Source organism: Podarcis raffonei, chromosome 1 (genome assembly GCF_027172205.1).
Source record: "Podarcis raffonei isolate rPodRaf1 chromosome 1, rPodRaf1.pri, whole genome shotgun sequence".
Lineage (NCBI taxonomy): Eukaryota > Metazoa > Chordata > Lepidosauria > Squamata > Lacertidae > Podarcis > Podarcis raffonei.
This window is the reverse complement of record NC_070602.1, coordinates 29,164,491-29,185,922: the sequence shown is the minus strand read 5'-3', so window position 1 is coordinate 29,185,922 and position 21,432 is coordinate 29,164,491. Positions and strand designations below refer to the sequence as shown.

Here is a 21,432-nt window from a genome sequence, read left to right as displayed (position 1 = left end):
CAACCAAGACTCCTAGATCCTTTTCACATGTAGTGCTCTCAAGCCAGGTGTCACCCATCTTGTATTTGTGCCTCTCATTTTTTTTGCCCAAGTGCAATACTTTACATTTCTCCCTGTTAAAATTCATCTTGTTTGTTTTGGCCCAGTTCTCTAATCTGTCAAGGTCGTTTTGAAGTGTGTTCCTGTCCTCTGGGGTGTTAGCCACCCCTCCCAGTTTGGTGTCATCTGCAAATTTGATCAGGATGCCCTTGAGTCCATCATCCAAGTCGTTGATAAAGATGTTGAATAAGACCGGGCCCAAGACAGAACCCTGTGGCACCCCACTAGTCACTCTTCTCCAGGATGAAGAGGAACCATTGATGAGCACCCTTTGGGTTCGGTCAGTCAGCCAGTTACAAATCCACTGAGTGGTAGCATAGTCAAGACCGCATTTTACCAGCTTCTTTACAAGAATATCATGGGGCACCTTGTCAAATGCCTTGCTGAAATCAAGGTAGGCTACATCCACTGCGTTCCCTTCATCTACCAGGCTTGTAATTCTGTCAAAAAACGAGATCAGGTTAGTCTGACATGACTTATTTTTCAGAAATCCATGCTGACTATTGGTGATCACAGCATTCCTTTCCAGGTGCTCACAGACTGTTTGCTTAATGATCTGCTCCAGAATCTTCCCTGGTATTGATGTCAGACTGACTGGGCGGTAATTATTTGGGTCCTCTCTTTTCCCCTTTTTGAAAATAGGGACAACATTTGCCCTCCTCCAGTCTGCCGGGACTTCACCTGTTCTCCAGGAATTCTCAAAGATGACTGCCAGTGGTTCTGAAATCACACCTGCCAGTTCTTTTAATACTCTTGGATGCAGTTCATCTGGCCCTGGAGACTTGAATACATCTAGACTAGCCAAGTATTCTTGTACTATCTCCTTAGTTATTCTGGGCTGTGTTTCCTCTGCTGAATCATTTGCTCCAAATTCTTCAGGTCGGGCATTGTTTTCTTTATCGGAGAAGACTGAGGCAAAGAAGGCATTGAGGAGTTCAGCCCTTTCTGTGTCCCCTGTTTGCATTTCACCATCTTCTCCTCTGAGTGACCCCACTGTTTCTTTGTTCTTCCTTTTGCTACGAACATACCCATAAAAGCCTTTTTTGTTGCTTTTAACCTCTCTAGCAAGCCTGAGTTCATTCTGTGCTTTAGCTTTTCTGACTTTGTGTCTACACGTGCTGGCTATTTGTTTGAATTCCTCTTTGGTGGTTTCCCCCCTTTTCCATTTTTTGTACACATCCTTTTTTAATCTTAACTCAGTTAAAAGTTCTTTAGATAGCCACCCTGGCTTCTTTAGGCACCTTCCATGTTTCCGTCTCATTGGTATTGCCTGAAGTTGTGCTTTTACTATCTCCCTCTTAACAAACTCCCAGCCATCATGAACTCCCTTTCCTTTTAGTATTACTGTCCATGGGATCTCACCCAGCACTTCCCTAAGTTTTATGAAGTCGGCTTTCTTAAAGTCGAGAAATTGAGTCCTAGTATGCTTGGCTGCTCCTTTCCGCTGTATAGTAAACTTCAGAAGAGCATGATCACTCGCGCCTAATGATCCTTCCACTTCTACCCCACTAACCAGGTCATCAACATTGGTTAGGACCAGATCTAAAATGGCTGTTCCTCTTGTAGCTTCTCCCACTTTCTGGACGATGAAGTTGTCTGCAAGGCCAGTGAGGAATCTGTTTGACCTTATGCTCTTGGCTGAGTTTGACATCCAACAAATATCCGGGTAATTGAAGTCCCCCATTACTACTATCTCCCTTCCTTTTGCATGCTTGGCCATCTGTTCCAGGAAGGCATCATCTATGTCCTCCGTTTGGCTTGGGGATCTATAGTAAACTCCCACAATGAGGTCACTGTTATTCTTCTCTCCCTTAATTTTGACCCAAATGCTCTCACTTTGGCTTTGAGGTTCTAAATCTTGGATCTCTTCACAGGTATACACATCCCTGACATATAACGCCACTCCTCCTCCTTTCTTGTCTGGTCTGTTTCTCTGAAATAGATTATATCCCTCCATTATTACATTCCAATCGTGGGACTTATCCCACCAGGTTTCAGTGATGCCTATTATGTCATATTTAGTTTGCTGTACCAAGAGCTCAAGCTCATCTTGTTTATTTCCCATACTTTGCGCATTAGTGTACAGACATTGAAGTCCATTAATCATTCCCCCGTGTCTCTTATTTAAGGATTTTTTCCTCCCACCACTAGGTCTGCGTGCTGTTTGCTCCATTTGGTCTATGACATTTGGATGATCATCTTCATCAATTGATAGACTCCTACCTTCAGGAGCACTGTCTCCCTCCCCCACATTAGTCAGTTTAAAGCCCTCCTGATGAGGTTTCTGAGATTTTTTGCAAAAACATTCCTACCAACCGTTGTGAGGTGCAGCCCATCGCTTGCCAGAAGTCCATCTTCAAGAAACTGCATTCCGTGATCTAAGAATCCAAACCGTTCCTGTTTACACCATTTGCGAAGCCAGTTGTTCACTTCCACTATTTTTCCCTCTCTCCCTGGGCCACGTCGTTCAACTGGGAGGACAGATGAGATGACAATTTGTGCATTTAATTGCTTCAATTTCCTGCCCAGAGCCTCGTAATCTCTTTTGATCTTCTGGAGGCTATTGCTTGCAGTGTCATTGGTTCCCACATGAACCAAGAGGAAGGGGTATTTGTCAGTGGGTTTTATGATTCCTTGCAGTCGTTCAGTTACATCTTGGATCTTAGCCCCGGGGAGACAGCACACTTCCCGAGACATCTTGTCAGGCCCACAGATCACTGCTTCTGTTCCCCTCAGTAGGGAATCCCCTATCACCACTACACGCCTCCTCTTAGGTCTGGTCGGGGTTCTTCCGTGAGCTGTCCGTTCCAAGGTCGCCTGCACATTCCCTGAAGACTGCCTTTGCTGCTCGTCTTCATATACCTGATCGACTGTAATGAGGGAGAGATCCTCAAATGGAGTCTGCTCTTCGTCTTCCATGCTAGGGGAAAGGACCTCAAAGCGATTGCGTATTTCTAAACAATCAGAGCGAACCCTGGGCCTCCTACTTCTTTGAGTCACGTTTCTCCATATATCTGGCTCCTGTGTTGGTGAACTAGCCTCCTTCTCAGGGGAGTCCCCTGTCTCCTCCTTGGTGGAGACGGTGTGCTCTGTTGCTTCCAAGAAGAGCTCCAGCTCTCTAATTCTTTGGAGCGTAGCTACACGTTCCTCCAGTTGCTGGACTTTGTCTTTTAAGAGGGCAATCAACATGCAATTGCTGCAGGTAAAGCTGCCTGCAACCTTTGGCAAGATGGCAAACATTGCGCAGGAACCACAGGCGACTGCAGCTGTTCCCTCACCCTCCATCTTGAGAAGGTGTCGTTGGGGGTGACTACAGCGGTCCTCCATCATAAAAAGCGTGAAGACAGGACAAATAAATCCCCCCAAATAAACCTATATCTCCTCCAACAAACGTTTGAGACTAGCTCCCCTAAATCTAAAAGAAAGCAGCTAATCAGCCACAAGAAACTCACACAAGAAAACCCTTTTTGTTCCTTCTTCAGCCGCTGCCCTACAAGCTCAGCCGCTGCCCTCACTTCTCGCAATGAGGGAACTGCCAGAAGGCCCTCAGAGTTGGACCTCAGTGTCCGGGCTGAACAATGGGGGTGGTATACTGGGCCATGGCCATTTAGGCTTTAAAGGTCAGCACCAACACTTTGAATTGTGCTCAGAAACGTACTGGGAGCCAATGTAGGTCTTTCAGGACCGGTGTTATATGGTCTCGGTGGCCACTCCCAGTCACTAGTCTAGCTGCCGCATTCTGGATTAGTTGTTAAAGAAGTGCCTAGCTATACAGAAAACAATATAGGACAAAAGTTGTTACTGGATACTGCCTGACTTAATTTTATTTATTTATTCAACTTACCTGTTACCCAATAACAATAATTCTCTGGGAAATGCACGAAAAACAACTGAAGCAATTTTAAAACTCCAAAACCCACACAAGTAAAATTCTATATGGCAGCAGTAATGCTAAAAACAATCATTTTAATCAGAGAAGAAATCTAAAAATCATGGCAAACAGCAATTAACCTAAGGCGTAGGAAGTTCCACAGAACTAAATAACCATGTGAAAACACAGTGTGGAGAATTGCTGTATATATGGCTGTCTGTTGATGTTTTGTGCTTTGAAGCAGATTTCTATGGCAATGTCAGAGCACAACTGTCAAAGTCCAAGGCCTTGTGCTGTTCATATGTTGCAAGACTGCTTAGTGGTGGCTTCTTGGTGACAGGTTCTGAAAGGGGAGAAAGAGGCAATCAGGCAATCACTTTTAATATTGATAGACAGGGTCGGGATCAGTAAATTTTGATTGGTCGGGGGGGGGGGAGAGACTCTGATTAGCTGTATATTCAAGCCAGTGAAGAACAGGCAGTTAACTGTCAGTTGGGAGATAACTGTCAGTTGGAAAACAAAGTTGGGGGAGTCAGTTGACGAGGGAGGTGTGAGGCAGAGGCCAGAGAAAGATGAGGTGAAAGTGGAAAGATGAGGCCCGAATATTAAGCTGTTCATTCCCAGTGTGTAAACAATACTTTGCTGGTAAAGATCAGAAAAAGGAAGCAGGTGGCTGAGTTAGGCTAGGAGAAGCCTAATGTCTTACCACAACCAGATTTTTTAAATCAGCCAAACTGTACAAGCAGCCAGAAGTCCAGGTGACGAAGCTATGGGATCATATGCAGACTGTCCTTAGTAGTTGCAATGGGTTGTGAGTTAATTCAGCTGTGGTTTAGAGAATTTGGCTTGAGGTAAAAGCTGTTTAACTGTGGGAGGCAGTGGAAGACAGGAGTGCCTGGCGTGCTCTGGTCCACAGGGTCACGAAGAGTCGGACACGACTAAACAGCTAAACAACAACAAAAAGCTGTTTAGAGGCTGGTGTCAGCAACGTTGTCTCTCAGTCTGTAGAAACTGCCACAAAGTGCATGCAAGACACCAGTTTAAATATCAGTATTGCCTTAAATACACAAAACCGTTTAATAAACAATATTCTCAACAGGTCATACTATATCCAGTGCTTGTGTCCATCTCATGCTTAAGCCTATTGCACCAAGCTATGAGGAGGATTTTAAAAGGAACGAGCAACTGTGGAAAAGGGTCACCTTGAGGAACTGAATTATTGTGGCAGGGAGTTCCATGGAACCCAAAATATAAAAATTAGAAAGCACGAATACCCAAACTTTATAAAAAGTAAGATAGTTTTCCTGTACATCGTGGGACTTGTCTCTCCCCCCTATAATGCCAGAGATTTTAAAAGTGGGGCTTAAAAGATCAGTGAAACTGAAGAAACTCTTCTCAGGTACTGAAAAGACATTAAAAGGGGGTGCCAGGCAAAGCAGTCTGGAGGAAGCATTCCATAAATGGGGGTCACTTCTAAAAAAAGCCTTTTGTCTTGTGGCCACCCATTTTATCTCAGCTTGTGAGAATCTTCTGTTGGTGATCTCAGGGTTCAAGTAGATTCGCCATGTTCCCAAGTTGTAAAAAAATCTTTAAAGGTCAGAATCAGCACCTTGAATAGGACTAGAAACATTGCAGGAGCCAATGAAGATGAAAAAAATGCTGGCATAATATTACTGGAGTGTCTAGTTCCAGTTAGTACTCTTGAAGCCACATTCTATGCCAAATGAATTTTCTGAACCATTTTTAAAGATAGACCCCACCTACAATGCTTTGCAACAATCTAACTGTAAAAAGTCTCCACTGTTCTCACATCATTTTACTGGTGCTTCTGGCCTATGATGAAAGCGGATTATGCATTCTCCCTCTGCAACTCTGCTGCTTTGTTCATTGTCTCTCAACTATGCTTCTAGAGCAAAAGCACCAATTTGCACCACCAATCAAATGTGTTCCCTGAAAGGAAAGGCGCCAATGAGAAAGAGCAGTTGCTTCCATTTTCATCCTGATCTCTGTGGAGCAATAATGGAGTAAATAAAATATGTTTCCCCACTTGGAGAAAAAGAGTTGTAAAGTAGAAAGCCAAAGTAAATATACTATACAGGGACAAATAAAAGGTGTCTGTGAGAAACAATTAATTGGCATGTTACTAGCACATGGGGATTTTAGTTTCAAATCTTTTCTTCATGTTTATATAGTCATTCTGATGCTAAATCTCACCTTCAAAAATCATGCCCGGAAGAGCTTAGATGCTAAATGTTACCTTCCTTAATGACCAGCCTGGCTGGATGAGGCTCTCCAAATTGTGCTGCTATGCTGCAGAGGTTCACTTCATGGTGATTAGATGAATGCCTGGGAGGAGAGGAATGTTTTCACTTGGTGCCTAAATAGATGTAATGAAGGTGCCAGGCAAGCCTCCATGGGGAATGCATTCCTCAAATTGGGAGCCACCACAGAAAAGGCAAGTTCTCATGTTGCCACCCTCTGGACCTCTCAAGGAGGAGGCACCTGATGAAGGGTCTCAGATGATGATTTCAGGGTCTGTGTTGGTTCATATGTGGAGAGGTGATCCTTGAGGTTCCAGTTCTTCATCCATAAAATGAGAATAAAGACACCTATATCAGGATTATTGTGAGGAAGAAAGAAGTTATATACCAGCCTGTCAAGTAGAAGCGTTGAAATAACACAAAGAGGCAGGCCAGGTTTAGGTTACACAATTGTAGTTAATGTCAGGATACACCCTGGGGCCCAGGCAGCCCCCGGGATGAGACGAACCTCTCTGGGTGTCCTCCTGGTGTTGCACAGTTCCGGGATGTCCATAAATCATCAGTCCTGGCATGCTCCAGTGACACGCAGCAAATGTCTACATGCACACTCACTCAGTGGAGATCAGCAGAAACGAAGTGGAGAATTGTGTCCTCATTGTAAGCTTTTATTTAGCAATATTTACAGGACAAACAGTCAGGGTGTTCTCTCACTTCAGCTCTGAGAGAGAACAGAAAGTAAAAAGTACACAAACACAGAAAGCAGAAGAGACAAGGCTAACTTCCGTTCTCAGGCTTTTCCAAGCCTAGAAAACAAACACAGGCAAGTGATGTAACAATCACACACCCAGCAACGGAGGACTGATATACTAACAGTTCTATCACATGGAGAGTGATTGAGCTTTTATAAAGGTATGTCACGAGATGTGCCAGATTCTGCAACATATGAACTGTATTGTAGCATAATGAAATTGTCCGCAATACAATTTGAGGAAAGAAAAGGGAATTACCTAGGATGGTGATTAACTAGAACATCAGCAGTGAGAAATATTTATCAATTTTATTCACTGGGTTTCTAAAATCCAATTAAGGCCAAAACCCAGTTGATATTTTGTTCATCACCTTTTGTGTGGCTCTCAACTGCGTAACTTCAGAAATATTAACACAAATGTGACTGCATGGATATAGGTAATCTTCAATTCTAGAGGATTAGACCTTTTCTGAAGTATAAGAGCCCTTCAAATGCTGTGGCAACTTAGGAAAGCTTCAAAGTCACACATTTGCTAAATGAAAAGTAGGTACAGCAATGACTACTATATATAAGGGGTCCAGAGTGGCAATTGCAAAAACATACACATTGCAAAAATGTATGGCTTTTCTGCCTGTAAATATGGTCTCTGTTCACTGGGAAGTGCCATCTTCTGAGCACACATGTACACAGTAAAACACACAAATTTGTGTGGGTGGGTGGGTGGATGACTGTTACACATGTTTCTTTATGTGCTTAGCAGAAAGTTCTCAACAGCCCTACTGGCTCTCATAGCCATATACCAGCCATGTATGTTGTCTTGTCAGTGGGACTGATAAACCGCCCATTTTTGCTACCTGGCTGGAACTGCAAAACCAGGGGTTTATCCAGCACAAGCCACATGGCTGGTAGGCAGATTTCAGCTCATATAACTCAAATTTATAACTTCTGAGTTGTCTTTCTTGCTCTTATAGCTTTAGAATGGAATTGTTATCAAGCGGAACCTTCTTTACAGTCTCGGTTTACCACTTGCGTACTTTATGAAGTATCTCCTGCTCTCCGATGTTTTTACTGATTCTTTTAGTAGGTCCTAAGGGTGGAATAACCGGGAATTTGCCAGGGTTTTAATACTGAAAAAGGACTCACCCCTCTGATAGTCCTTCAAGTCTTACTTTCCACAGATTCTCTAAGCAAGTCAGAAGGATATCAGGAGACCTCTCAGTTTTCACACCCCACCTTTTCCACAGGGGGTCTATTAGGCTAACCTATCTGAGGAACCCCAAAATCCTGGTTCTTGAACTGTCCTTTAGGGTGAGGAAAGAAATACGACACTTTCTGCCACCTCTATCAAATCTCTTGACATGGAAGATGCAGCCTGTTCATACTATGTCTGCTTGGGTTATGCTTTTATTTAGGATTAAGAAGAAAGGAGAGATATTCTATTGTGGTCCTCCATGCCAACATTTTAAAAGTCACTTATTTCCCTTTACTTTATTATTAAAAATGAAGTTCCATGAAATGTATATGCAACAATATTTTATAGCTCTATAAGTATCTTGACAGCTTCCACAACCTCACCTATAATGCTATATTGGCATTTCCTTTTGCATATAAGCATTACTATAGACCAGCCATTTTCATCCTCCATATAATATTAGAGGTAGGTTGCAATTATCCTCCAGATTCCTTCTAATTTCTGATGAATTACCTGTAGTTGGTCTGTCCAGTGAGCACATGTCAGTACAACATCCAGCAATAAAGCATCTGCTTTGCATGCAGAAGATCTCAGGTTCAATCTCCAGCATCTTTACATAGGTCTGGGGGAGACCCCTGCCTGAAACCCTGCAGAGCTGCTGCCAGCCAGTGTAGACAGTACTGAACTAGATGGACCAATGGTCTGAACTTGGTATATGGCAGCTTCATATGAAACAGTTCACTCCTATGCAAAGTTAAACTCACTGTTTTCAATGAGCTTTGGCATGTCTAACTGCCTAGGGCTGTAAAGGTTCCTGATCACAAATGATCTCAGCATTGGACTAGCTAGCTTGCTTTAACCTGTTTGAAGAGAATATCCATGGCAACCTGTGTGATGTCATAAGTCTTTGTGCTGGAAACACCAAAGGAGGGCCTTGCCAAGTACACAGGCAACTGAAACAGGTGATGTCAATAAGCTGCCAATAGTTAAGCTAAGGAAGGAATATTGCAGGTGAGCTAGATGGATCAGTGGTCTGGCTTAATATAAGTCATGCCCTATGCACCTATGGAACTTCAGCAAAAGGACTTGCCAATTTACTTTCATGAAGGGAGAAGCTCCAGTCTCTCCATTATGTGGCTACAAACGAGGAAGCCCTTGCAGACGTAAACATTTCTTGTGTGCACTGGAACCCAGTAAATGGAAATAACTGTGGGATTGTGATGACTGATTCATAGGATGTTTGCAGCCCCAAAGTACAGCAATTACCTGTTGGTAACCAAGGGGGAACCAAGAGGGAAAATGTTATACAAATGTTGTTTGTATAAACACACAGGAAGCCTGCTGCTTGGGTTTACTTTTGTCCACAGATGTATCACTGTACCATGATTTAGCTAATATTAAAAATACACACATAGTGAAGTCTTAAAGAGGTCACAGATCAATTATGCCTTGATCTGCTTTCTTCTGAACTAAGTCAGGATGGGCAGGTAACCTGGATCTGAGATAGAAATCTATACTCGGGGCTTAGGTTCCTATAGCGAACTAATGCAACAACATACTGAAGAGCCATTTGCAATATCTCTGTGATGCAGCCGAGCCAGCATATAATGTGGAGTAAATGTTGTTTAGTAAAAGAAAGAACACTGATAAATGTCTGGCCATTAAGGTCAGCCCATGGAGAATGAAACAAGAAACTGCTGTGAAGAGGGAAATAGAGGCGAGGGAGGAGGGAAAAGTTTAAAATTCAGCACCATGGACAGTAGCACTCACATTTTGGTATAATGGAGTTTGCACAAAGCTTAATTTTCAGTCTTACATGCTGAAGCACCATAATACAACAGTTATTTTAAGCCTCTTGGAGCTTTTCTAAACTCTTTGTGTGCCGAGTGCTTGCCACACGCCCACCTGTTTTCAATGATTTGGGCGGGGGGGGGGGGAGAGAAATGGAAAGAATTCTTTGCAAGAGCACTCAACAAAATGACAGGTTTAATAATCTGCACTTAGACAGCACTTTTCATCCAAGGGTCTCGGAGATCTTTATAAATATTCATGCACTTTATACATATTTTCAGCCAATGTACCCTCCCTTTCCTCCATCCCAAACAAGTAAATATACCCCAATTCCCCTTTTGCAGAACTGGAAAGGCAGACTCGAAATTCAGGGAAAGCGAAATTTAAAGGGCAACACTCTGTATATCTATTGAGAAGTATGTCCCATTGAGTTCAGTGGGACACTTGCTCACAGGCAAATGTATACAGGATTGCATCCTCAGAGTGACAAAGCAATTCTTCTGGAGTCACAAAAAAGGGTCAGCTATAAACAGAAACAGAAATAGGGTGGGAGATAAGAAAATAGGCTTTTTCTTTTTACCAGTAGTTGGCAATCATTGGGACATAGGGTCATGTAGTGTGTAATACTGTGGCTTTTGTGTAATGTCAGCAATAAATGCACAGTTTTATCAGTAACTCTTTATAGCAGACTTTAATGTGCAGCTTTGCAATCTTGTAGTTCTAGGTTGCATAGGAAGCTGCTATATACAGGGTCAGATTATTTGTTCATCTAGCTTGGCATCTACTCTGACTGGCAGTGGCTCTACCAGGTTTCAGGCAGAGGTCTTTCTCATTTCTGCTCCCTGATCCTTTTAAACTGCATATATCATGGACTGAACTGGGCATGTTTTGCATGCAAAGTGTGTGCTGTGCCACTAAGCTGTCTTTCCCCATAGCTTCATTGCCTTCCAGTCTCTTTCCCAGCTCAATTCAAAGTGCTTTTCATTATTTTTAAATCCCTAAACAGCTTATAGCCAGGATACTTAAAGGACCATCACCTCCTACATTAGCCTGCTGGTCCACGCAATGAGCTAGGAGACCCTAATATATGCACTGCTGTCATCTGATGTTTCGGAGTTGGGAACACATGAAAGGGTATTCTCTGTTGTTGCACCCTTCCCTGGGGGATCCTTGGTGATTTATGTTTCATCAGGTCATTGACCTGATTGATAATTGACCCTGGCTCCTTTATGCACTGACTGATCCATTTATCTGTTATGCTTATGTTTTCTAAGAGAGCACTGCATAAGCGGTAAGACTGTCACACAATTAAATAGTTGGTTAAACACATTAGTCAAATTGATCAACAGATTAAACGTGTACAAATCTGCATGTGCATAAGTCCCATGACTTGTAAATAAAATGCTTTCTGAATCAATCTACTCAGAAGTAAGCCCAAATAATTTCAATGGGATTACAGGGTAATCTGCAGAACTGCAAGTATGCAAGTGCTCAGAGTGTTGACTTCCCTTGGTGGTCAGACAGAATAATCACCATCCTTTCTCCTTTCCAGGCTGACTCCTGTAAAAGCAAGACAAGGACCAGCAATGGCACTCGCACACACAAAAGCTCTAAGCCTCCATGCCTGCAACTAAGTCATACTCCCAGTTCTGTCAAGCAACTGAGGAGTGGGCGGAAGAGAGAGGAAAATGGAAGATACCAAGATGAGAGTGGGAGAAATGGAAAAGGCTTCTTCTAAGAAGATATCCAATTAATTTGGAGAGATTTGTAATCATTTCGAACAAGCAAAAGTAATCATTTAGACCAGATGTTTTGGACTGCAACTCCCATTAGCTCCAACCAGGATGTCTGTGCTGGCTGGGGATGATAGGAGTTGTAGTCCAAGACATCTGGAGAGCATCAGGATGGCAAAGCCATTTGATCAATTGATTAAACATCACAGCCCTAATGATAATTTATCCCTTTCCTTTGCTGGTAATATTGTGATTAGGATATATCAATTCAGCACTAAGAAAAACCTGTTTAGACATGCACTCACAGCCTTGTTGACTTAATCCTAGAAGTTCCTGAGAACAGATTATTATTAATTAGAATTTATCGACAGCCTCTTTATTCCAAATGGTATCTTTAAATTAAGCCAGTTTCAGAATACCTAACTCTCTGGGCTATATTTTCTATCTCCTTCAGTATCAGGATAAATTCCCAAGGGAGAAATAGAATTGTTTCTTACAGTGAACAGGATAGGAAAGGACAGCACTCGGAGACAGTGGCACTGTTTAATCAGAGGCAATAGACTTCTAACTTACTATGGAAAAGGTGCACAGCCTTGCACAATTCACTATCTCTAAAACCTTAGTTCCCCATCTGGAAAATGAGAGTAAAAGTAACCTGCATTACTATTTTGTTGTAAAGTCAAGCAGGCCACAATCCACTGGGAAGTTGTTCTGCACAAGTCCCCTTCCAAAAACATTGTACGGTGACATTGGGCAGCTCCTATATTTCAATGAAATTTGCACAGAGGAGTCCCTGGTGGATTGTGCCCACGGGGTGTGTGTGTTATGCACATTAAAAAGTGTCATGGGCCTGGAAAGGATGTGAAAGCCACATAAATGCATCCTCGGGGCAAAATGGCAGAACAACGAAAGCTTTGATGGATTTATGCTGTGAAACAAACTCTTTTAACATTCACTGTTCTTCACAAAAGCTACCCTTCAACGTGGACTTTGTCTCTGCTGCCTTGCCTAAGGCAGGCTGCCCAGCTTTTATCCATTAATGTTCATTGCAGAATCTCAACCCCTTTAAGAAGTGGCAGCGAGCTTGTAAATCCTGCCATCCGATGAGCTGTGCTGTTGCAGTGTGTCAACTCAATGTGTGGAAGGGAAAACAGATGTGCTAAGTAGAGGGTGGTTTTTCTCTCTCCTTGTTTACTGTGTGGTTTATCTCCTCTTTAGTCTTCCTCTTTCTGTTTAAATATTTGATGTCATTTTGTTTATTTCTGTGACAAATGATTTGGGGTTTCATTTCCAGAAACAGAAAAGTGTCAGCAATGCCAGCATTGCTGGGGCATCTGTTCCTTGCTATTAATTAGTCCCTTTCCCTGTTTGCTTGCCTCCTAAAAACAGAGATGCCTACATCATGTAACTGTCATTTATTTGTAGCAGCAGATCCATTTCCTTGAGACTGTCTCTCTGGCTGCTTTTCAGTGCCTACCTGTGTTCAGTCTCAGTGAAAAGTTTGTGGAATTTGAAGCCACAAGATGTGATGGTGGTCACAAGCTTAAAAATGGACTTCAATAGATGCAGAGAGGATAACCAAGCAATCTGCTGGTTGGGAATCTGAAGGCCCTGGGCTTCATCCCGGTCCACCAGCAATAGTTCTGTAGCACCCAAACCATTGGAACATAGGAAGCTGCAGTGTACTGAGTGAGAATATTGGTCCACCTAACTCAGTGTCATCTCGTAGCAGCTCTCCAGTATTTCAGACAGAGACTCCCTCCCTGGCTTACGGATATTGAACCTGGGACCTTCTCAAAGCAAAGTAGATGCTCTATCACTTAAGTACAGCCCTTACCCAATTGTTTTTTGGGAGGACACAAAAAGCACGTTAGGGGTTGTGATTATGTTCCTACTTCATTCCTTCCTACTGGAATTAATTAGAGGGAAATTACTTACACAAGGGCAGGCTTGTGGCATGTTTTGGGTGACCTCATGGAATGCAGAGCAGGTAGGATTCGATGTAGATGTGCTCCTCCCCTGTGCCATCCATGCCCACTCACAATGCTTCCCTATTTTTAGGGATTTGGAGGGTGGCCTAGCTGGACGCGGGTGGTGCTGTGGGTAAAAGCCTCAGCGCCTAGGGCTTGCCGATTGAAAGGTCGGCGGTTCAAATCCCCGCGGCGGGGTGCGCTCCCGCTGCTCGGTCCCAGCGCCTGCCAACCTAGCAGTTCGAAAGCACCCCCGGGTGCAAGTAGATAAATAGGGACCGCTTACCAGCGGGAAGGTAAACAGTGTTTCCGTGTGCGGCTCTGGCTCGCCAGAGCAGCGATGTCACGCTGGCCACGTGACCCGGAAGTGTCTTCGGAAAGCGTTGGCCCCCGGCCTCTTGAGTGAGATGGGCGCACAACCCCAGAGTCTGTCAAGACTGGCCCGTACGGGCAGGGGTACCTTTACCTTTACCTTTACCTAGCTGGCAGAGCCTTTGTGTAGCATACAGAGACAATTCTACAGGTGGGGTGGGTTTGAACTCCAGAAGTTCCCTGCCTCATCCTAACACCCTTCACTTGATGGAGCATTGAATGTAGGATTGCACTCTAAGGCCATCAACGACTACTAGCCATAATATAGCGCCTCCAGGTTTGGGGGAGGTATAGCCATCAATACAGCTTGCAACAGGAGAAGAAGGTGGTTGTCTTCATGTCCAGCTTGTGAACTTTCTAGATGAATCTGACTGGCCAGTATCAGAAACAGGGTGCTGGATTAAATGGACCTTTAGTCCACCCTAGCAGGGTTCTTCTTATGTACAAAGGAAAGTCATTACTGTAACTGGCTTTAAATAAGGCTGGAGCAGTGTTTTTTCAAAGGTTGATTTCTTGTTAATGATTAAAGTAATTACCCCAGTTTATGAACACTTCTAGGGCTTTCAGCTGGCAAGTGGTCATCATCTTGAAGATAATAAAACCCAATTTGTTTGCTTATTAAAAGCATTTATATCCCGTCTTTCCATTCCCAAAAGGGCTCTCCAGGCAACTAACAACCACCTTAAAATATAGCATAAAATTTAAAAAAAAGAAATCTGAAACAGTAGCATTAATACCAAATTATCAGCAACAGGCAAAATGTAAACAATTTAATATAAAATTATCCAGACCAATGCATGTCTGAGTAGCAGCATCTGTCCTCTAAAGCAGGGGTGGCAAACCATTTTACACTCAAGGGCTGAATTCCCTTCTGGAAAGCCTTCCAAGGGCCACACACCACAGGCAATAGTGAGAGTAATGAATGTAAATTTACCTTTGTGCAGTAGGGTAGTTTCTATCCACACGTACATATCCCTCTCTCCTCATCCAGACAAGTAAGAGGCATTAACAGAGCTCAATGACACATTCTAGCCAGGCAAGAACACTTCGGGTTCCCTACCCGTACTCTAAAACATTAACTAGGCTTCCTGTGGCAAGGAATTACATAGCTACCCAAAACAAAAAAATTATTTCCTTCCAGTAGCACCTTAAAGACCAACTAAGTTAGTTCTTGGTATGAGCTTTCGTGTGCATGCACACTTCTTCAGATACACTACCCAAAGTACTTCAGATGGTGAGACACAAAGCAGGGCTTCCACTAAGCCACTGACCTAAGCAGTCAGGTCAACTTAAAGTTATCAGCACCAGCATTTATTGACACCAGACAAGAATTCCATTCTATGGCCACATTGACACCACACCTTTAAAGCACTATGATACCACTTTAAGCAGTTGTGGCTTCCCCCAAAATAGTTCTGGGAGCTGTAGTTTATTAAGGGTGCTGAGAGTTGTTACGTGATACATTTTCCCTAAAAACCCTAATTCAGGATTGGGGAGCCTGGGTGTCACTGGACACCCAGTGTCACTGGACTACAACTCCCATAACCCCTAGCCATTGGCCATGATGGCTGGGGTTTATGGGAGTTGTAGTCAAAAATGTCTGGCAGGCCATGTGTTCTCCAACCCTGCACAAAACAGACTGGGTTCTGGGTGTGTTAAGGATAATTTTTTCTTATATGAAACTGCCTGACGACTCTGTCCTGCCATTTCTCTGCCCTTCTCAGAAGGTATGCACAAGAGACAGAGCCCTTTTTGCTATGATGCCCAAACAGTGGAATAGTTTCCCCAAAAAGGTACACCTAGCCTCTTCTTAACAGACAGTGTGTTGTCCCAGCGAGCTCCTTAGAAATGCTGCCACACTAAATATTGTCTGAATCTGCTGTAATTTATTATTTTATGTTTTTATGATGCTTGGACTGTGCATATTGTAAGATACCTTGGCTATATTGTGTGCAGAAAGGTGAGATGCAAATCTCTGGAAGGAAGGAACAATGGGTGGAGGCAAGGCAGTAGGACAGAGCTAGGTGAGAATCAGTATTACATCTTGTGTAAATGTCCCCCATTTCCCACCCTGTCCTTCAAGACCTTATTCCGCATCCAAATATGCAACCCAAATGTATTTTGTGGACCTTTTCTTAAGGGGATTATAAAAATACCACTCAGGCCTTTCCAAGTGAGGCATCCTCTACTAACCAAGTGTGAGTTTCTCAGCTCTTTGTGGGGTATGGTAGGAACTATGCTACAAGCAAGCATTAGTCATATGGGATCCCTTCCTACTCTACCTACAGAGCAGATTTTACTGAGGGCTAGTAAAGACAATTGCACGTAAAGAAAAAGAACAAACCTTCTGGCATTAACAGCTGCAGAACTGAGTCAGTGGAATCACACAGAAACACACTTTTTTTAAAAAAACACCACAGTCCCACACTGTTATATAAGTTGCTGAAGGCTGCAAATGTTAACCAGAAATTTGAGGGGCTCTAGGATATTACATTAAATTTCAAACTTTTATACTCGTGAGGACAAAGTACCTGATTAGGAGATGCCCATATGGAAGATTCATTAATGACTAAGAGATTCATTTTACTAGGGTTCATCCACACTTCCACTTGTGCCCTGCCTAGAAAGCACTGGTCCGAGAGGCTTTCCTCTTGATGCACATTTTCTAGGCCTGAGTCCGAGTGGTTTTCCCTTTCCCCCTCTCCTTTCCAAAGGAAAACCCATTCTTTAGTGATAGATCATAACAAATGGACATCTGTGAGAAACCCAAATTGCTGCTTGCTCCAATTGAGTGTTAAAGAGTGGTTTTCCCCAGGGGAGGACGTGGGTGTTGCTGTGGTCCTAACCACTGAGCCTCTTGGGTTTGCCGATTGGACAGTCGGCAGCTTGAATCCGCACAATGGGGTGAGCTCCCGTTGCTCTGTCCCAGCTTCTGCCAACCTAGTAGTTTGAAAGCATACCAGTGCAAGTAGATAAATAGGTACCGCTGCGGCAGGAAGGTAAACGGTGTTTCCATGCACTCTGGCACTCGTTACCTTGTTCCATTGCACCAGTAGCAGCTTAGTCATGCTGGCCACATGACCCGGAAAGCTGTGGATAAACGCCAGCTCCCTCGGCCTGAAAAGTGAGATGAGTGTCGAACCCCATAGTTGCCTTTGACTGGACTTTACCGTCCAGCAGTCCTTCCCTTTTCCCTTTTCCTTTTTCCCTTTCCCCAGGGGGGAAGCAGTAGAACAAGAGGAATAAGCACCTACTCTTAATAGCAGACTTGGAGAAGAGCAAGGCCAGAATAGATGATGGAGACCACATGGCTACTAACATACAAGCTATGTGTAATGTAGTCAGTGCCAGCCTTAGCCATTTTGCTGCCTGAGGAAAAGGACAAGACAATGCTCTCCCACGCCACAGAGGAGGCAGTATGTCTCTGAATACCAGTGGCTGGAAATCACAGTGGGAAGACTGCTTAGGTCTTGACTTTGGGCTCCCCATAGGCTGCTGGGAGAACAGGATGCTGGGCTAGGTGAGCCACTGGCCTGATCCAGAAAGGCCGCTCTTACATTCATATACGATTGCACTATATGTGTCTATGTGGGCAAATGAGATCAAGGACAGTGAGAGCAAAGAGGAAGGGAAGATGTACAAAGAAGTAGAGTCCAAGTTCCAAAGAGTATCAAAGGAATACGGATATCTAGCAATATAAGCATATTGCATGTGTTGCTGGGATGGGGCAGTAAATAGTTCGGCTGTACCATACATGCTACTTTCAAAGCAAATAATGATTACACAAGATTCAAAGGCAATGAGACCAAGGAGGAAATGAAGGCAAAGGAGGAGGGAAATAATTTTGAGAAGATCAAAGGAACACAATTGTGTCCATCAAAAATTGCAAGACTTAATAAAAATCAGGAATACGTTTTGAACACAATATTAGGTCAGTTGTTTTGGCTCAACTTATAAAAAACACATTTTTTACTAGGTAAAGATTCATAGCACAAGTAGCTTGAATCTGCCATAAAGGCCATTGCAAGCTGATTTAGGGTGATATTCATTGTTAGTCTTACTTAGACCCCCTGACATAAATGGACATGGGCAAATTTAGGTTCATTAATTTCAGTGAGTCTACTCTGAGTAGGACTTAGTTGAATATCATCCATAATATACCATGTCTGTGGATTTTATGCAACTTTAATAAAGTGTTTTGTTTAACAATGAAGATATCCAGATGCTAACTTCATCCACCCAGTTGGCAGATGGAAAACATAGCAAAGGAAATTTAAACTGGGCTGATTATTCAAAAAACTATCCTTTATGGATGGATGCATTTGTCAGTGTCAGTTTCTCTCAGTTTCTCATTTTTCCAGTCTTAAGTTTTTCCTCTCCTCCAATTTCTGCACACTTCGTTTTTTAAAACATGAAAATTCATGTGGGTGGTATGCAACTAAGCTTTCCTCAAAACAGACCCATTGAAATCAGTGGACATGATTAGGTTCATTAGATTAATTTCAGTGGGTCTACTCTGAGTAAAAGTTAGTTGAAGGCCACCCTCTGCTTTTTCATGTGCATTGCTCATTTTTTGTAAGCATTTTTGCCAGTAATTTCCCTCTAATAAAATGCATCCCTATATGTTATTTTCATCAATGTGCAAAACTTTACATACACTTTCCCCAGATATATAAGTTGTCATATGTATGGTCTGACTGAAGAAGTGCACTGCAAAATTCAGAGAAGTGTGAATTTCAAAGGAGGGCAGTGTTCCGATTTGCATATTGGGTCAGGAAGTGTGAACTTGGTAGGTTTGCATTAAAATGCATACTGAACAAATGTATCCCCCCCAACTCTAAAACCCATCAGATTCAGCAGGTGACTGTGGAATAGCTCGAGAAGAAAGCCAGATTGTTTAGGGATTTAAAACGGAACATGATTGAGTGGCCAGTTGCTTTTTCCTCTGATGCCACTGGAATTAAGGATAGTAAGGCAACTATAGGACCAAACTATATCTGGTTGTTGTTTTTTAAAATTTAAGTGCTCTTCAAACATTTTTCTTTGATAGTTTCAGCTCTTCTGACTGTTCCACCATTTGGCAGGCCCACAGTGACTGCTTTACAAATGCTGCAGTGACGTTGTCCACAAATGCTTTGTAGACTCTATGGAAACATATCACTAGCCCTCAGCAATGGCAGCCATCAGCCAATCAGATTGTTATTGGAGCCCAACGTTCTCAGCCTTGAGGAGCTTCTATTTATTGGACTGTTCCATCTGAGTGATAGGAGGGGAACACATGTTTCATATTAATCTTCATTTCAACTAAGTTGTTTTAGCTCATGCTTTATTATGGCACTTTGTAACAATGCATCAGTAACAGCAGCCCCGGGGCAGTGCTTGCGTGCAGCAGGCTGAGTGTCTAAACTGCTCTCGAGACAGTCTCTAATCACACACAATGAGGCACTCCCTGGTGCACCATATGAATTTATAATAGCAATTTATATGATGCCCTGAAGCATGATTTGTATTTGGTCTGGGATGCTGGGGTTGGTTTGGGAGGGGAGCTGCTTACATTGTCCTCTCTTTCACCACGTTTATATGGTGCCTTTAAAGCACAGAGGGCAAAAACCTACACATACACTCCTGCATTAGTTGGAATTTCGGTCAAGTCTTTTATTTCTAGTGTGTAAGCACCAAACTGGACAAAAAGCTATTTACCCAATTAGCAGTTGCAAGTAACAGATCTTTAAAAGATAAATGGCAGGTGTGGGGGATGGATCTGGATTGGTATCCTGAAGTGATTGGGGGCTTAATCCTTCCCCCTCCCTTGCTGCACTCCCAGTTCAAATCCAGTTTCCCAGCTCTCCTATTTGCGTTGGAGGAAAAGCTCCCATCTATGCCAATGGGAACTTTTCTTCCAATGGAAATAGCAGGTCCTGGGCAGCCTGATTCAGATCAAGAGCACAGTAGGGCTTAAAGGGGTAAAGCCTTCCCTAATCTGGAATGGGTGCCCTGCACCTACTATTTATAAAACCATTCTTTTACAATTAGTATTCTTTTAAAATTGGTATCTTTCTAATTTGGCCTTAGGGACATAGGAAGTTGCCCAGGGCTGGCCCACACTTGAGGTGAGGTGAGACAACTCCCTCCTAAGAGAATTAAGATAATTTCAGCAGGTGTAGCTTGGCCTGGGAAGACAAACAAAGTAAACTTTCCATTAAGTTTAGCCTGCACAGGGCTTGCTATGTTTAGGCTAGTTAACAGTGAAATTGTAACTTCAGTAGCTGCTTGAACTTCAGGGCCAAGAGGGGCCCCGGAAGCAACTTTAGTGCAATTGCTTTAAAAAATTGGGACTAGTAGATCCAATTTGAGTCACATTGATTTGAACCAAATTGATTAATTTTTAGTTGTATATATTTCAACAATCCCAAAGTTTGAGAGTCAGTAGCACAGGTGTTGTAAAAGTGTGTTGATCCGTCATGATACAATCCCATTGAAGAAGACAACAGAGGTTGTCCAGACCTTGTTCCTGGTTGCGAAGGGGCCTCTATGACAGTTCAGTCTTCAGGCCCCCAGAAATGTAGGTCTGCCACTGGGGAGAGGAGACACCAACTTGTCCTCAGGCAGAAACATGTCTTTGACTGATCCTCTAAAGGTCTTTATCCAAAGAGTGTCCTTTTTGAATGCTTGCAAAGGATGTCAGGATGACCAAGGGGGAAAGAGGACAGGGCTCCAGTGTCTTTGACACTTGTACTCTTTTCAACTACAGTGGCACCTTGGGTTACATACACTTCAGGTTACAGACTCCGCTAACCCAGAAATAGTGCTTCAGGTTAATCGTGCTCCGGCGGCGCAGCGGCAGCAGGAGGCCCCATTAGCTAAAGTGGTGCTTCAGGTTAAGAACAGTTTCAGGTTAAGAACGGACCTCCAGAACGAATTAAGTACTTAACCAGAAGTACCACTGTAGTTTGTAATCCTTTTTGTAAGTACAGGTTATCTCACTGCATAGCTTCACCTGTTGCAATGTGCCCTTCTACACACAGTTACTATAGACACACAAATTCTTATCTCCTTTGCATCGCTTCTCATCTAAAGAGTGTCATCTTTTAGAAAAAGCAACATCTGTTCCTTTTCTGCTTGCCATGCTGTTGTTGCAAGCACAGAGCCTCTGTCACAGAAACCAAAAGCAGCCCTATCTGAAAGCTCAGCTTGCTTGGTTTCAACAGGTTCTCCAGAGATTTGGACTTACTATGGTACCACCAATTAATAAATGATCACTTTCACAGATGTAGTCCCCCCCAATTATAATTCTGGGTGAAGCAGCCAGTGATTCCTACTATACAGCTGTTAAAAGCCTGTGCATTCTGCCACATGAATTTAGGAATCTTATGTCTCCCAGCCCTGTTCTTTCTA

At 43.1% G+C, this 21,432-nt stretch overlaps 2 long non-coding RNA genes across 9 annotated transcripts; one reads left to right on the top strand and one right to left on the bottom strand.

Annotated features, from left to right (window-relative positions):
- Positions 1-4,048: 4,048 nt before the first annotated feature.
- Positions 4,049-8,928, bottom strand: LOC128408457 (uncharacterized). The gene is made up of 2 exons (XR_008329094.1): positions 4,677-8,928; positions 4,049-4,313 (listed from the first exon to the last, which is right to left on the bottom strand). It is a non-coding gene; the product is annotated as an uncharacterized LOC128408457 (long non-coding RNA).
- On the top strand, positions 4,412-19,670 carry LOC128408443 (uncharacterized). 8 transcript variants are annotated; one of them, XR_008329090.1, is made up of 5 exons: positions 4,412-4,615; positions 11,515-12,865; positions 15,765-15,830; positions 15,994-16,061; positions 19,094-19,670. It is a non-coding gene; the product is annotated as an uncharacterized LOC128408443 (long non-coding RNA). The 8 variants fall into 8 exon arrangements; XR_008329088.1 differs by lacking the exon at positions 15,994-16,061 and having other exon boundaries at positions 4,413-4,615; positions 15,762-15,830; XR_008329082.1 differs by lacking the exon at positions 15,994-16,061 and having other exon boundaries at positions 4,414-4,547.
- Positions 19,671-21,432: the final 1,762 nt, after the last annotated feature.